Below are 16,422 nucleotides of genomic sequence, written 5' to 3'. Positions count from 1 at the left end.
AACAATTCTTTTTTTTTAAGGCAGCAGTTATAAAATTTTTAATATTCTTCAAGTAGAGAATAGAGTTAAGTAAACACTTTCTAACTTTTAAATTAGATCAATTCTTAGAGTTCTTTCCTGAACCCCCTTCCCCCATCTTCTTAAAAATAGGTGCTCTTTTGTGTTCTCCACCTCTTCTTTATCTTGTTTATTCTTGTGTTTTCAACATCACCTCTACATAATTCTCACATCTGTATCTCTAGCCTAAACTTCCTTCCTAAGTCCTTACATCTTCACCTCTCCATCTTGACTGTAGCCATGATTATTATGAACAGTTCTAACTCAGCTCCTGCTGCCAGACTCCCACCACAAGTGCCTGCTGCTGTGTGTCTTTCTGTATTCTGCCCCCAGGACCTTCTCTAATACTGCAGGAGTTGGGCAGCCCACAGTGGGGGTGTCAGGAGACAAAAGCTCCAGACTTCCATCCTTCAGATGACTAATTCTTGGAAGCATTCTCTGTTCTCAAAAATCCCTTTTGCCCAGAGTACTGATCTGAATAAAGTACCCTGACATTGTCTCTTCCTCCTTCACCATCCCATTCTTCTTACCTGGATGCTCATGCTTTGTGGGATCACTACCCAAATAAACTACCCACACCCAGGTTCTTATCTCAGGCATTGCTTTTAGCGAAACCCAAAGGTATTTGGTACCAAAAATGGTCCTGGAAAGCAGATTCTCAACATGAGACTCTATGGCCATACTGTCTCCATTTAGATGATACCGGTAATATAATCACTGGTGGAAGCAGGAGAGTGATAAAACCCAGCATGATGTAGCATTCAATTACTGAGACGCTCACCCAGAGTGAATGTGATGAAATATAGGGGAAAGGAAAAGCACTGCATGAATGATATGGGCTGATGGTAATTACCAGTATTGTGGAATTGAAAGTTTTTTGTTAGATGTCATTAAAGGTTTGAACGAATAGAATAGAATAAGGAGTAAAAATAAAATAGCAGAATCACATCAGCTATCAACTCAGTGCCCACTGGAAGATCAGAAAGCTTCCATTGGTTCAGCTCAGTTCAGTCGCTCAGTTGTGTCCAGCTCTTTGCAACCCCATGAATCACAGCATGCCAGGCCTCCCTGTCCATCACCAACTCCCAGAGTTTATCCATACATGACCACCGGAAAAACCATAGCCTTGACTAGACAGACCTTTGTTGACAAAGTAATGTCTCTGCTTTTTAATATGAAGGTCCAAAAAGAACTTCACTCTTACAATCAGATGGTAGTCTATGTTGAAAGTCAAGCCAAAGAGCTAAACCTGTGAAAAGACTGAATGTACAATGTTGAGATATCTCCCAAGCTGAAGACACAGCCTTAATAGAAAAATAGTGGAATCCTAAGACCTGATATGAAGACATTTGGGCGGCTTCATTTAAGAAGATTGAAGCACCAAGTTCTACTGGAGCCTTAAGACTGCCTGAAGCAGCTTGCTCCCTTCTGCTAGAGAAAAAGAGTGTCCCTTACCTGAATATATTGTAAAAATCTCACATGAGGCAGATTCCTAGAAAGATGATATTGCCTCCGTAAGACCTACCATAGTCTCCCCTTACAATACACAAACGAATAACTAAGGTCATGACCCAGGATTCACTGAGTAGGGAAATATAGTCCCTGCTCCAGAAGAAAATAACTTTTTTTTAACAAATTGCAGTACTAGCTTATTAAGGCTTCCTTGGTGGCTCAGTGTTAAGAATCTCCCAGCCAATCCAAGAGATGAAGATTCAATTCCTGGTTCAGGAAGATCCCCAAGAGAAGGAAATGGCAACCCACTCCAGTATTCTTGCCTGGGAAATCCCACGGACAGAGGAGCCTGACAGGTTATAGTCCAGTTCAGCTCAGTCACCCAGTGGTGCCCGACTCTTTGCAACCCCATGGACTGCAGCACGCCAGGTCTCCCTGTCCATCGCCAACTCCTGGAGCATGCTCAAACTCATGTCCATCGAGTCGGTGATATCATCCAACCATCTTATCCTCTGTCATCCCCTTCTCCTCCTGCCTTCAAACTTTCCCAGCATCAGGGTCCTTTCAAATGAGTCAGTTCTTTGCATCAGGTGGCCAAAGTAATGGAGTTTCAGCTTCAGCATCAGTCCTTCCAATGAATATACAGGACTGATCTCCTTTAGGATGGACTGGTTGGATCTCCTTGCAGTCCAAGGGACTCTCAAGAGTCTTCTCCAACACCACAGTTCAAAAGCATCAATTCTTTGGCTCTCAGCTTTCTTTACAGTTCAACTCTCACATCCATACATGACTACTGGAAAAACCATAGCTTTGACTAGATGGACCTTTGTTGACAAACTAAAATGTCTCTGCTTTTTAATGTGCTGTCTAGGTTGGTCATGGAGGGAGGAGCCTGGTAGGCTACAGTCCATGGGGTCGCAAAGAGTCGGACAAGACTGAGCAACTTAACTTTCACTAGGTTGGTCATATATTTTCTTTCAAGGAGCAGCGTCTTTAAATTTCATGGCTGCAGTCACCATCTGCAGTGATTTTGGAGCCCAGGAAAATAAAGTCTGTCACTGTTTCCGTTGTTTCCCCATCTATCTGCCATGAATTGATGGGACCGGATGCCATTGTCTTTGCTTTTTGAATGTTGAGTTTTAAGCCAGCTTTTTCACTTTCCTCTTTCACTTTTATCAAGAGGCCCTTCAGTTCCTCTTTGCCCTGTGCCATAAGGGGGTGTCATCTGCATATCTGAGGTCATTGATATTTCTCCTGGCAATTCCAACTTGTGCTTCATCCAACGTGGCATTTTGCATGATGTACTCTGCATAGAAGTTAGATAAGCAGGGTGAAAATATACAGCCTTGACATACTCCTTTCCCAATTTGGAACCAGTCCATTGTTCCATGTCTGGTTCCATTTCTTCTTGACCTGCATACAGATTTCTCAGAAGGCAGATAAGGTGATCTGGTATTTCCATCTCTTTAAGAATTTTCCACAGTTTGTTGTGACCCAGATAGTCAAAGGCTTTGGCATCATCAATAAAGCAGAAGTAGATGTTTTTCTGGAATTCTCCTGCTTTTTCTGTGATCTGGCAATTTGATCTCTGGTTCCTCTGCCATTTCTAAATCCAGCTTGTACATCTGGAATTTCTCAGTTCATGTACTGTTGAAGCCTCACTTGGAGAATTTTGAGCATTACTTTGTTAGTGTGTGAGATGAGTGCAATTGTACAGTAGTTTGAACATTCTTTGGCATTGCCTTTCTTTGGGATTGGAATGAAAATGGACCTTTTCTAGTCCTGTGGCCACTGCTGAGTTTTCCAAATTTCCTGGCATATTTAGTGTAGCACTTTAACAGCAGCATCTTTTAGGACTTGAAATAGCTCAGCTGGAATGCCATCACCTGCACTAGCTTTGCTCATAGTGATGCTTCCTTAGGCCCACTTGACTTCACATTCCAGGATGTCTGGCTCTAGGTGAGTGATCACACCATTGTGGTTATCTGGGTCATGAAGATCTTTCTTATACAGTTCTTCTGTGTATTGTTCCCACCTCTTCTTAATATCTTCTGCATCTGTTGGGTCCATACTGTTTCTGTCCTTTATTGTACCCATCTTTGCTTGAAATGTTCTCTTGGTACCTCTAATTTTCTTGAAGAGATTTCTAATTTTTCCCATTCTATTGTTTTCCTCTATTTCTTTGCACTGATCACTGAGGAAGGTTTTCTTATCTCTCCTTGCTATTCTTTGGAACTCTGCATTCAGATGGGTATATCTTTCCTTTTCTCCTTTGCATCTTTTCTTTTCTCAGCTATTTCTACGGCCTTCTCAGACAACCATTTTGCCTTTTTGCATTTCTTTTTCTTGGAGATGATCTTGATCACTGCCCTCCTGTACAATGTGATGAACCTCCATCCATAGTTCTTCAGGCACTCTATCAGATCTAAGTCCTTGAATCTGTTTGTTACTTCCACTATATAAACATAAAGGATACAAAATAGGTCATACCTGAATGGTCTAGTGGCTTTCCCTACTTTCTTCAATTTAAGTCTAAATTTAGCCATGGCTATACTCATCTCATTGGAGAAGGAAACGGCAACCCACTCCAGTGTTCTCACCTGGAGGATCTCAGGGACAGGGGAGCCTGTTGGGCTGCCGTCTATGGGGTCCCACAGAGTTGGACATGACTGAAGCGACTTAGCAGCAGCAGCATACTCATCTCACACACTAGTAAAGTAATGCTCAAAATTCTCCAAGCCAGGCTTCAGCAATATGTGAACCATGAACTTCCAGATGTTCAAGCTGGTTTTAGAAAAGGCAGAGGAACCAGAGATCAAATTGCCAACATCTGCTGGATCATCGATAAAGCAAGAGAGTTCCAGAAAAACATCTATTTCTGCTTTATTGACTATCCCAACGCCTTTGACTGTGTGGATCACAGTAAACTGTGGAAAATTCTGAAAGAGATGGGAATACCAGACCACCTGACCTGTCTCTTGAGAAACCTGTATGCAGGTCAGGAAACAACAATTAGAACTGGACATAGAACAATAGACTGGTTCCAAATAGGAAAAGGAGTACATCAAGGCTGTACATTGTCACCCTGCTTATTTAACTTCTATGCAGAGTACATCATGAGAAACACTGGGCTGGAAGAAGCACAAGCTGGAATCAAGATTGCCGGGAGAAATATCAATAACCTCAGATATGCAAATGACACCACCCTTATGGCAGAAAGTGAAGAGGAACTAAAAAGCCTCTTGATGAAAGAGGAGAGCAAAAAAGTTGGCTTAAAGCTCAGCATTCAGAAAAGGAAGATCATGGCATCTGGTCCCATCACTTCATGGGAAATAGATGAGGAAACAGTGGAAACAGTGTCAGACTTTATTTTTTGGCGCTTCAAAATCACTGCAGATGGTGATTGCAGCCATGAAATTAAGACGCTTACTCCTTGGAAAGAAAGTTATGACCAACCTAGATAGCATATTGAAAAGCAGAGACATTACTTTTCCAACTAAGGTCCATCTAGTCAAGGCTATGGTTTTTCCAGTGGTCATGTATGGATGTGAGAGTTGGACTGTGAAGAAAGCTGAGTGCCGAAGAATTGATGCTTTTGAACTGTGGTGTTGGAGAAGACTCTTGAGAGTCCCTTGGACTGCAAGGAGATCCAACCAGCCCATTCTAAAGGAGATCAGCCCTGGGCGTTCTTTGGAAGGAATGATGCTAAAGCTGAAATTCCAGTACTTTGGCCACCTCATGTGAAGAGCTGACTCATTGGAAAGGACTCTGATGCTGGGAGGGATTGGGGGCAGGAGGAGAAGGGGATGACCGAGGATGAGATGGCTGGATGGCATCACCGACTCGATGGACGTGAGTTTGAGTGAACTCTGGGAGTTGGTAATAGACAGGGAGGCCTGGCATGCTGCAATTCATGGGGTCGCAAAGAGTCGGACACGACTGAGCAGCTAAACTAAACTGAACTGATAGTCCACGGAGTTGCAGAGAGTCAGACACAACTTAGTGACTAAACAACAATGACAACAGTACTAGCTTATCTGTTTTGAGAGGACTTGCAAGAATATGTGTGGGAAAGGATTGTGAGGGTTAAGATGGGGAGGCAGTATATTAGTCTGAATAAGGGAGATTTGTTGACTTGAAGTACTCTTCCATGACTCAGGATTTAATATCTTGGCAGGAACACAGGAACCCAGTTCCAACACAGAACTGGGATGCCTTCTTGAAGCTTAGTCACAATTATGGCCTATAAGGGTTGAGATCATGGAACTGCCTTGGCAGAGCACTGTAAAAGGATCTAGAAGGCTCAGGAAAGAGGGAAAGAAAACACCCTAACCATGTTCTGCAGGACAGCCCAGGGGATATACCCTTTACTAAGATAGCAAAGAATCAAATTTTTGTAAGATTCTCTCATATCTTTGAGAATCTCAGTGCTAATTCTTCTCTGTATGCCTGTGTAGACAGCAAAAATTAATGCCACAGTAGTGCATTTCCATTTTGCTGATGGGGAGGAAGGAATTCCAAAAAGCCAGAGAGCAAGCTGTTGCAGGTAATAGTCAGAAGCAAGGTGGAAGTGATTACGATCAGTCCTGTTCAGTTCAGTCGCTCAGTCATGTCTATTTGTGGCCCTATGGACTGCAGCACACCAGGCCTCCCTGTCCATCACCAATTCCTGGAGTTTACTCAAACTCATGTCCTTTGAGTTGGAGATGTCATCCAGCCATCTCATCCTCTGTCGTCCCTTTCTCCTCCTGCCCCCAATCCCTCCCAGCATCAGAGTCTTTTCCAATGAGTCAACTCTTCACATGAGGTGGCCAAAGTATTGGAGTTTCAGCTTCAGCATCAGTCCTTCTAATGAATATTCAGGACTGATTTCCTTTAGGATGGATTACCATAATAGGCATCAAATCCAGAATGGCAATCAGAGTACCTTGACCATGGTGTTCCTGGGAATGACACAGATGGCTGTCTGCCTATAGAAAAAAATCAAGGGCTGGTGAGCAGATGACTGATGTCAGCCTCCACACTGGAAAATCACAATATACTCAGTTGATTTTCACCAAGGGTCCCAAGAAAATTCAATACAGAAAGAGCAATCTTTTCAGCAATAGTGCTAGGACAACTGATGATCCACACATAAAAGAATGGATTTGGACCCTTTTCTCACACCATACATAAAAATTAACTCAAAATTGGTTATAAATCTAAAGAGCTCAACTATAAAACACTTATTAAAAAAACACGAGTAGATCTTCATGACCTTGGGTAAGGCAACTTCTTAGAGATGACATGCAAGTGGTAAGAGGAAAAAAATAATAAATTCAACTTTATTTTTAAAACTTTTGTTTTTCAAATGTCACCATCAAGAAAATGATAAGACAATTTTGACTGTTAATATTATGTTCCAATTTTGCTAGGGTATGGTGCTCTGTTATTTGGTCAAACACCAATCTACATGTTGCTGTGAGAGCATTTTTTAGATGTAATTGATATTTAAATCAGTAGACTTTGAACACATTACTCTCCATAATGTATATGGGTCTTATCCAGTCAGTTGAAGACCTTAAGAGAAAAGACTGAGTTCCCTGGAAAAGGAAGTATTTTTTCTCCAGACTTGCCTTCATACAGCAACATATGAAAGACAACAACATCAACTCCTACCAGAATCTTCAGCCTGCCAACCTGCCTACAGATTTCAGACTTGCCCCCACAATATGTGAACCAATTCCTTAAAATATATCTTCTCTGCATCTATCTATGTATTTTTTTCTCAATATATGTATTCGTTCTCCGGGGAACCATGACTAATACAATAACCTACAGAATAGAAAAAATTTGCATATTATGTATCTTATAAGAGACTACTTTTATCTAGAATGTATTTGAAAACACAGTTCAGTAGTAAAGAAAAAAATAACCAAATTTTTAAATGAATAAAAGTTTTTACATAGACATTTCTTCATAAAATACACATGAATGGTCATTCATGAAATGATGCATATTATCTTTAGTCATTAGGAAAATGCAAACCCAAACCACAATAAAATATCATTTCACATTTACTAGGATCTAAAATCAAGATGTAAGACAATATCAAATATTAGCAAGAATGTGGAGAAATCATAACCCTCATACATTGTTGTAGGAATGTAAAATGATATAACTACTTGGAAAATAATTTGGGATTTAACTGTTTAACGTCAAAATAGAGTTACTACATAATTCACTCCTACCTATGGATCCATATAAAATGAAAATAAATGCCCACATAAATATTTCTGGAGTATCATTCATACCAGGCAGGAATGCAAACAATTCAAATGTCCATCAACTAGTAACTGGATAAACAGTATGTAGCATACAATAGACTATTATTTGGCAAAAAAAAGAGAAATGAAATTCTGATATATGCTGTTAATACAATTTTGATGACCCTTGAACACATTGTGCTAAATGAAAGCAAGCCAGTAACATCAGATCAAATATTGCATGATTCCACTTATATAAAATGCCCATAATGGTCAAATCTATAGAGGCAGAATGTCAATGACTCGTTGCATAAGACTGTGTAAGGCAGTGGAAAGAGGAATGCAAGGAATGGTAAATGAATTTTGACGGGGATCGAGTGTCTCTTGCAATAAAGAAAATGTTCTAAAATTAGCTTATAGTGATGTAACACAACTCTTTAACTACACACACACACAAAAAAACCCTCTTTTGAATTATACACTTAAATAGGTAAATTTTGTGGTACATAAATTACAACTCAATAAAGCTATTTTTTAAAAAGAAAATAAATCTTTTATTGGCTTCCTTCATTTCTCATTTCATTTTCCCATTCTCTTTCCATGACTTCCTCTGCTTATCACCCAAACAAACATCTGGCATTGCACACAAATCCCTTTTTTCATTGCATATTTATGCAATGAAAAATTAATAGTAGGCTTTGAATTTTAGAATCATCATATACCACATTTGAGACTATTACTCTGACCCATATCACAGTACTGAAGAGGACTGAAAATTCTGAGAGGGCTCAGAGCAAGAGAGGACTTAGCAATAGGTCCAGTCTATGAAGCAAGCCTCCCCACCATTCAGGTCACAAGACCCAGAAGCCCCAGTGGTGATAAAGCTACATACCACAGTACAGGATTCTTTATGGGGACTCAGCACAGAATTCTCTGGTTTGCAGCCACATCCTCCACAATAGAGACTGAATATCTCACTATGGCTAATCATGTGTCTACAATCAGATCTTCCCAATTTGAGCTGGATATTGAGAGAGCCACCAAATTTTGTAAGGTGGATGTTGACTGCACAGCTCCAATCAATCATACTGGATACAGCACCTTGGTGGGATCAGGTCTCAACAGGCCTAGAGGATACAAGGAAATTATGTGAATGTGAGGCCATGATCACTGTATCAGTTACCCCTGATAACTGAGGGCCAGTTTTCAGGACTGGTGGCCTCTTCTTCAACACATAACTATGTATTTGTCTATGGTGAGTCCTCCTTGTCACAAACAAAGGGAAATATTGGGCCTGTTCACAGTCGGTTCAATATGTTGACATGAGACAAAAGGGTGTGCACTACACCAGAGCTCCATTAATGGACAATGTAGCCCCTAAAGTATAGAGAAAGGGAAATGCTGTTGGACGGAAATCTGATCAGTATTTTTAGTTTCCCACTATTTGTAGAAGGACAACTGGCCTGAGTAAGGGTATATAAAGACAGTGAATTACTATTACCCAGAGGTAATAGAGTTCTTGGTACTATTACCAAGAAGCAATAGTAGTATTGACTCCTCACTATCACTGCCAATAATTCGCTTGCAAAACCTGTGCTTTGATATCCTGTGGTCTTAGACTTTTTTGTATTTGAGGTCTTAGTTCTGAAAGGGGTGGTAATATTTGGGAATTCTTCTACCAGGCAACATTGTAAGTATTCCATTGAATTTGAAACTGTAGTTCCTCATGTCAATGGACCAACTGGCAAAGAAGAAAGTACTCTACTGAGAAGAACACTCAAACCTGATTCTCTTGAGGGGTTATAGCTGATACAAAATAGAGATAAAAAGGGCTGCATCTGCAGCTTGCAGTGTTCACCATAGCCTCCTGTGGTACTTCCATGCTTGGTGATGACTGCTTATTGGCAACTGGAGCAATCACGCCACACAAGGGGCTCAGGCCCTTTCATCCAACCAGTCAGGCAACCTCAACCAGCCAGTGCTGGACTGTTGCTGTTCACTCACTCAGTCGTGTCCAACTCTTTGTGACTCCATGGGCTGCAGCAGGCCAGGCTTCCCTGTCCTTCACCATCTCCCAGAGTTTGTGCAAACTGATGTCCATTGAGTCAATGACGCCATCCAACCATCTCATCCTCTGTCACCCTCTTCTCCTGCCCTCAATCTTTCCCAGCACCAGGTCTTTTCCAGTGAGTCAGCTCTTTGCATCCAGTGGCCAAAGTATTGGAGCTTTAACTTCAGAATCAGTCTTTCCAATGACTATTCAGGGTTGATTTCCTTTAGGATTGACTGGTTTGATCTTGCTGTCCATGGGACTATCAAAAGTCTTCTCTAGCACCACAGTTTGAAACATCAGTTCTTCAGCACTCAACTTTCCTTATGGTCCAACTCTCACAAGGGTTAAAAACCTAGTGTCAGGAGTAGAAGAGGCAGAAGATAAAAATCAATGACAGTCTGAGGACCACTGAAACAACACAGATTGTAGCTTATACTACTGATTCACCTGAGCATCTTCCTGCCTTCTGTCCCAGGGCCTTCTCTAGCACAACAGGAAGTCCCATGGCTGACAGAACTTCAGTACAGCTCATACTTCTTGAGGCTTTCTTCACCTCCGTTCATTCAAGTAATTCCTACATCCAGTTGTCTCGACTTTCCAAGAGTCTGTTGAATCTATCATTTGAACTGTGTCTCCTCCGGTTACCCTGAAGAGCCTTACTAATTTCAAACCTTCTCTAATATCAAGACAGGCTTTTAAAAAGCAGGTTATGTTTCTGCCCTTTAAATCTTTCAATGGCTTCATATCACCTACAGGTTAAGGACTAAGTTCCTTAGCTGGGTATATAAGACCCTGGATGGTATTTCTCTGCTTACTTCTCTAGTCTGATTTCCTATCATTTTTTTAATCCTCAGACTTTTCACTCTCCGGAAATATCAAGTAGCTGAAGCTTCCAGATACCTTGTAATAGGCATTTACTATCCATTCTCCCTTCTGGAAAACATATTCTAAATTATATCTAGGTGACCAGCATTTCTCTGTTTTCGAGAATAAGTGCTTACAACTGGACCACAGTTATTGTCCCAGGAATGTCACTACTTGATCAGAGCCAGCGAATCATAATGAGATTTATTTTTTTCAGGAATCCTATAGCAGAAAACTTTCCTATTGAAAGAAAACTTTCCTATTAAATGTAAACCCCATGAATTACATGAGCTCTGTATCTATGGAGGCCACTTGTAGACAGTGGGGGAGAGCCACAGGAATAAAGCCAACACAGTGGATGCACAGTAAATAATGGAGCAAAAAGAGCTGGATACTGGCTACCTCATCTGAGACCTTACACACTGCCAGAATACAAGTTAGATCTACTCTGCGTTGCTCATGTGTATGAACCAGGGCCTTCCATTTTTAGCTTAACTTAGTTCAATTCAGATCTTTTTGCTTTTGTCCATTAAATATGTCCTAATTGATATAAAATTCTCCAAGCCAGGCTTCAGCAATACAAGCTGGTTTTAGAAAAGGCAGAGGAACCAGAGATCAAATTGCCAACATCTGCTAGCTCATCACAAAAGCAAGAGAGTTCCAGAAAAACATCTATTTCTGCTTTATTGACTATGCCAAAGCCTTTCACTGTGGACCACAATAAACTGTGGAAAATTCTGAAAGAGATGGGAATCCCAGACCACCTGACCTGTCTCTTGAGAAACCTGTATGCAGCTCAGGAAGCAACAGTTAGAACTGGACGTGGAACAACAGACTGGTTCCAAATAGGAAAAGGAGTACGTCAAGGCTGTATATTGTCACTCTGCTTATTTAACTTATATACAGAGTACATCATGAGGAACCCTGGGCTGGAAGAAGCACAAGGTGGAATCAAGATTGCCGGAAGAAATATCAATAACCTCAGATATGCAGATGACACCACCCTTATGGCAGGAAGTGAAGAACTAAACAGCCTCTTGATGAAAGTGAAAGAGAAGAGTGAAAAAGTTGGCTTAAAACTCAACATTCAGAAAACTAAGATCATGGCATCCAGTCCCATCAGTTCAGTCACTCAGCCGTGTCCGACTCTTTGCGACCCCATGAATCGCAGCACGACAGGCCTCCCTGTCCATCACCATCTCCCGGAGTTCACTCAAAATCACATCCATTGAGTCAGTGATGCCATCCAGTAATCTCATCCTCTTTCATCCCCTTCTCCTCCTGCCCCCAATTCCTCCCAGCATCAGAGTCTTTTCCAATGAGTCAACTCTTCACATGATGTCGCCAAAGTACTGGACTTTGAGCTTTAGCATCATTCCTTCCAAAGAAATCCCAGGACTGATCTCCTTTAGAATGGACTAGTTGGATCGCCTTGCAGTCCAAGGGACTCTCAAGAGTCTTCTCCAACACCACAATTCAAAAGCATCAATTCTTCAGTGCTCAGCCTTGTTCACAGTCCAACTCACATCCATACATGACCACTGGAAAAACCATAGCCTTGACTAGACGGACCTTTGTTGGCAAAGTAATGTCTCTGCTTTTTAATACGCTGTCTAGGTTGGTTATAGCTTTCCTTCCAAGGAGTAAGTATCTTTTAATTTCATGGCTGCAGTCGCCATCTGCAGTGATTTTGAAGCCCCAAGAAATAAGGTCTAACACTGTTTCCACTGTTTCCCCATCTATTTCCCATGAAGTGATGGGACCAGATGCCATGATCTTCGTTTTCTGAATGTTGAGCTTTAACCCAACTTTTCACCCTCCTCTTTCACTTTCGTCAAGAAGCTCTTTGGTTCTTCTTCACTTTCTGCCATAAGGATGGTGTCATGTGCGTATCTGAGGTTACTGATATTTCTTCCGGCAATCTTGATTCCACATTGTGCTTCTTCCAGCCCAGGGTTTCTCATGATGTACTCTGCATAGAAGTTAAATAAGCAGGGTGACAATATACAGCCTTGACGTACTCCCTTTCCTATTTGGAACCAGTCTGTTGTTCCATGTCCAGTTCTGTTACTTCCTGACCTGCATACAGGTCTCTCAAGAGGGAGGTCAGGTGGTCTGGGATTCCCATCTCTTTCAGAATTTTCCAGTTTATATGACCCATACAAAGGCTTTGGCATAGTCAATAAAACAGTAAATAGATGAAACAATGGAAACTGTGGCTGAATTCATTTTGGGGGGCTCCAAAATCACTGCAGATGGTGACTGCAGCCATGAAATTAAAAGACATTTACTCCTTGGAAGGAAAGCTACAAACAACCTAGACAGCATATTAAAAAGCAGAGACATTACTTTGCCAACAAAGGTCCATCTAGTCAAGGCTATGGTTTTTCCAGTAGTCAGGTATCGATGTGAGAGTTGGACTCTAAAGAAAGCTAAGCACTGAAGAATCGATGCTTTTGAATTGTGGTGTTGGAGAAGACTCTTGAGAGTCCCTTGGACTGCAAGGAGATCCAACCAGTCCATCCTAAAGAGGTCAGTCCTGAGTGTTCATAGGAAAGACTGATGTTGAAGCTGAAACTCCAATACTTTGGCCACCTGATGCACAGAGCTGACTTATTTGAAAAGACTCTGATGCTGGGAAAGATTGAAGGTGGGAGGAGAAGGGGATGACAGAGGATGAGACGGTTGGATGGTATCACCAACTCTACGGAGATGAGTTTGAATAAATTCCGGGAGTTGGTGATGGACAGCGAGGCCTGGCATGCTGCAGTCCATGGAGTCACAAAGAGTCGGACATGACTGAGTGACTAAACTGAACTGAACTGATATACTGAGTCATGTGTCTGTATACTTGTACAGGTATAAATGCCTAAATGCCTTATTTAAATACTTTGGCTAAATGTTATCTTTCTTGGAAGTTCTCCCTAATTATTCAGAATGTGTTTGTCACGTGGATCACTGTGTTTTCTCTGTACATAGAGAAATTTGTATTTTTGTATTTGAATTTTCCACATATACTATATGCAGAGCTAATGTGTAGGTCTCTCCCACTAGACTATTATTAATTCTATTTGTTTCTTGAAAGAGAATTTTGCTTTCAACTAGCCCAATGATAGGCACATAGCAAGTACTTACATTTGTATATTGTGGTGATTTAGTCACTGAGTTGTGTCTAACTCTTTGTGACCCCATGGACTGCCTGTAGCCTGCCAGCTTCATTTATGGAATTCTCCAGGCAAGAATATGTATAATTGGGTTGCCATTTCCTTCTCCAGGGGATCTTCCCAACCCAGGGATTGAACCCAGGTTTCTTGCATTCCAGGCAGATTCCTTACTGACTGAGCAAACCAGGGAAGCCCACATTTATATACTGTTGCATAGCAAAACTTCCCCAAAATCACTGGCTTAAAGCAATCAAGACTAATAATTTCTCTTTATTCTGGGTTTTGAACCCAGAATTTTGAACCCTGAAGAAACTTTCTGGGCTGGTTCTTCTGCATCCTGTAGTGTCATCTGGGGCACAAGGATGAGTGAAAAATACCAAATGGCTTCATTCACATGGCTGCCACTTTACAACCAGGAACTCATTTGGGACTGTCAGCCAGAGCTCTTGGTTCTCATTCACATGGACCTCTCCTCTCCATGGGACTGCTCGGGCTTCCTCACAGCATGCTGTCTGTGTTCCAAGCAACAAAAGCAGCAACTGGAGATATTTTTAAAATTTTATTAACTATACTTGACTTATAATATTCTATTAATTTTAGGTATACAGCTTCAAAGTCTTTTCCATTATAGATTATTATAAGATACTGAATATAGTTCCCTGTGCTATACAGTAAATCCTTGTTGTTTATCTATTTTATATATAGTGCTGTGTATCTGTTAATTCGATACTTTTAATTTATCCCTCCCCCTATCCTTTCCCCTGTGGTAACTGTAAGTTTGTTTTCTATGTCTGTGAGTCTGTTTCTGTTTTGTAAATAAGTTGACTTGTATTCCGTTTTTAGATTCCACATAGAAGTGATATCATATTTGCCTTTCTCTGCCTGATTTACTTTACTTAGTATGATAATCTTTAGGTCTATTCATGTTGCTCCAAATGGCAATATTTCATTCATATATATGCAGATTCACAATAGAATACACACACACACACACACACACACACACACACACCCTCCACATCTTCTTCATCCATTTATCTTTTGATGGATATTTGGGTTGTTTCCATGCCTTGGCTACTGTGAATAATAGCAACTGAAGTTATTTTACGGAGAAGGCAATGGCACCCCACTCCAGTACTCTTGCCTGGAAAATTCCGTGGATGGAGGAATCTGGTAGGCTGCAGTCCATGCTAAGGGTCAGACATGACTGAGCGACTTCCCTTTCACTTTTCACTTTCATGCATTGGAGAAGGAAATGGCAACCCACTCCAGTGTTCTTGCCTGGAGAATCCCAGGGGCGGGGGAGCCTGGTGGGCTGCCATCTATGGGGTCGCACAGAGTCAGACACAACTGAAGTGACTAGGCAGCAGAAGTTATTTTAAAGCCCAGTCTTGCAAGTTACACAGCATCACTTCTATCAATATTGTTAAACAAAGCAGACATAGGCCAATCAAAATTCAAGGGGAAGAGAAATAGATTCCACCTCTTGATGTATAAGTAGGAAGATTATATTGCAAAAGAGCATTTAATGTGGCAAATACTGTTGCAGCCATCTCAGAAAACAAAGTAAAACAGTCCACTATAGCACTTAACAATCTCTGAATGAATGAATGAGAAAATGAATGAATATACTATTCTCCCCCTTTATTCTGTCACTCATCTCGTTCCACCACATTTGTGTTTAAAGCTTGATGGTGGCACAATTTCTCTTATTGGAATACTCATCTTTTCTTTCAGTAAGAGTTTCTAGAATTTTCAGCGAGTAAGATCAAGATTTAGGTCAGTTTATATAATTTTTCTCTAATAGTCTCTTTGTGGGGAAAAAACACCCCTCTTTCAAGCCTGTGTTGCAGGGATGTATTGTGTGTGTATTTGCTTATTCTGTCTATTCAACAGATTTAAAATGCTCTAATATTCTGACTCCAATTTTAAATTCCTGAGACTTTTAAAAATTTTATTTATTTATTTTTGGCTATGCTGAGTATTGCTGCCTGGGCTTTTCTCTGGTTGCTGTGAGCAAGGGCTACTCCCTAGTTGAGAGATGCACAGGCTTCTCATTGCAGTGGTTTCTCTCGCGGCAGAGCATGGGCTCTGGGGCACACAGGCTTCAGTCACTGCGGGACATGGGCTCAGTGGCTGCAGCTCCCAGGCTCTAGAGCACAAGCGCAGTAGTTTCTATGTATGGGCTTAGCTGTTCCGCGTCATGTGGGATCTTCCCAGATCAGGGATCAAACCCATGTCTCCTGCATTCGCATATGGACTCTTTACCCCTGAGCCACCAGGGAAGTCCCTTAAATTCCTGAGCTTTAAGGCTTATGTCTGGTTTAATTACTTTATATAAAACACAGTCCAACAATACTTAATGACTGTGAGGTGATAACTTGGCTTGTAGCCAAATTCTTAAGTCTTTAAAAATAAGGCAAAGGAGTTTATTACCCTACATCCAAGTCTATGCTACAAAACTCCATGAAGAATGTATAAATGACTGTTTAGCATAGATCAGCATGATATTTTTTCATGTACTATTATAAGACATATAAAGTGAAAATTTTCAATGTTTGAGGCTACATGAACATTGCTAAAGTCT

The sequence above is a fragment of the Ovis canadensis genome, chromosome 6 (assembly GCF_042477335.2).
Source record: "Ovis canadensis isolate MfBH-ARS-UI-01 breed Bighorn chromosome 6, ARS-UI_OviCan_v2, whole genome shotgun sequence".
Classification (NCBI taxonomy): domain Eukaryota; kingdom Metazoa; phylum Chordata; class Mammalia; order Artiodactyla; family Bovidae; genus Ovis; species Ovis canadensis.
This window is presented reverse-complemented; position numbering follows the sequence as displayed.